Source organism: Populus euphratica, unplaced genomic scaffold (assembly GCF_000495115.2).
Source record: "Populus euphratica unplaced genomic scaffold, PopEup_1.0 scaffold55.1, whole genome shotgun sequence".
NCBI lineage: Eukaryota > Viridiplantae > Streptophyta > Magnoliopsida > Malpighiales > Salicaceae > Populus > Populus euphratica.
Window position 1 is genome coordinate 50,244 of NW_011499921.1, and position 1,694 is coordinate 51,937.

The 1,694-nt window shown below is 30.6% G+C and overlaps 1 non-coding gene across 1 annotated transcript; it reads left to right on the forward strand.

Annotated features, from left to right (window-relative positions):
* Positions 1-320: 320 nt before the first annotated feature.
* Positions 321-393, forward strand: TRNAT-UGU (transfer RNA threonine (anticodon UGU)). The gene has a single exon. It is a non-coding gene; the product is annotated as a tRNA-Thr (tRNA).
* The last annotated feature ends 1,301 nt before the right edge of the window (positions 394-1,694 follow it).

Below are 1,694 nucleotides of genomic sequence, written 5' to 3' on the forward strand. Positions count from 1 at the left end.
GGTATCCATTGTTATGTGATTTGATATATTGTGGTCAATAGCATTTCAGTAACATTGATAAATTAGGTGAAGGTGCGGAAAGTGAGGGATTCAAACCCTCGGTAAACAAAAGCCTACATAGAAGTTCCAATGTTACGCCTTTAACCACTTAGCCATCTCTCCTACATAATGATTAGGATAATGATTATGGCCCTGAAAGCGAGTGAATCATGAGTCAATCCCGATTTGAGAATGAAGATAACTATCAATGCAACTATTGATGTAATTATTCCAACTATAAAAAAATAAATTCCTGTGCATGTACAATTTCTGTTATGTGAGCCCGCTTAGCTCAGAGGTTAGAGCATCGCATTTGTAATGCGATGGTCATCAGTTCGATTCCGATAGCTGGCTTTTTTTCTCTATTTTTTTTCTATATTCTATATGCATTCTTTGTGTATATACAATAAGGTCCGGATATTGATAGAATCCATCTCATTTGTAGTATATCAGTATTTTTTGTAGTATAATACTTTAGTGGATTCTGCCTCATTTATCATATTTATCCTTTAGTTCAGTTTTAATTTAGGTTTATGAAATTTCAATAAAATAAAGAAAATAAGGAGTCTTTATGTCACGTTACCGAGGGCCTCGTTTCAAAAAAATATGCCATCTGGGGGCTTTACCAGGACTAACTAGTAAAAGGCCTAGAGCATATCTGTTCAAATTTTGAAGTTATCAATGATGTTTTATTTAGACAATAGAAAATAAAGATTGTCACCAAGTCAAGAGTTGGCTACCTAGTAATCAATTAGTCATCAAATCAATAATTCCCAATTTTAGCCTATAAAAGGAGGCATTTGGCATGCATTTAGGCATCTTGGTTTGCAGATCAAGATCATGCTCTTGCTTTCTCTCTTTGTATTTTTTGTAATGCTTATGCTTTGTTTTCATTAATATTAAGTTTATGCTTTTCATTTCCTTTCCTTTACTTAGTTAAATTTTATCTTGTTTATGTTCTTGTTTTGTTTATGTATTTTTCTTTCTTTTATTATGTTTAGCTAAGTTTATTATGTCAAGGTGAAAAAGGTTACACTAATGGTGTAAGAATAAGTATAGTGTAAACTTAACGTGGACTTTAATGTTTGATACAAACGTGTTTTGTATTTGTTATCTTGTTCACTTTTTAATACTTTGCTTGTTAAATGACTAATCTAGATTTATGTTGTATAACACTTGGTATAACAAATGCTTGGCACTTTTATAGCACAAAGCATATGGTATAACCGACATCTATGCTATGAAAGGAATTTGAATTGTTGTTAACATAAGTTATAATCATGAATACCTGACAACATTTACAAGTATTAATATTATTTGAATAAGATAACTAATGTAATTATGTTAACAATTTATAATCTGATTAGAACCTTCTTTATGTGTGGTTTCCATTTGAGTAATAAGTGTTTATACTATACTTGTTTGAAATACCATTACTAGATCCTCTAACCTTGACATTTTTATCATCATTGTTTAATCCTTACATTGATCTTTTATCTCAAAGTTCTCATCAACTTCTTCTTTGTCTTCTTCTATTACTATTATTGTTGTTGTTGTTTTGTTGTTATTTATAATTTATATAATTAACCTCTTACGGTTCGACCCTGGTCTTGTTGGGTTATTTATTACTTTGACACTGTTGCACTTAGGGAAAG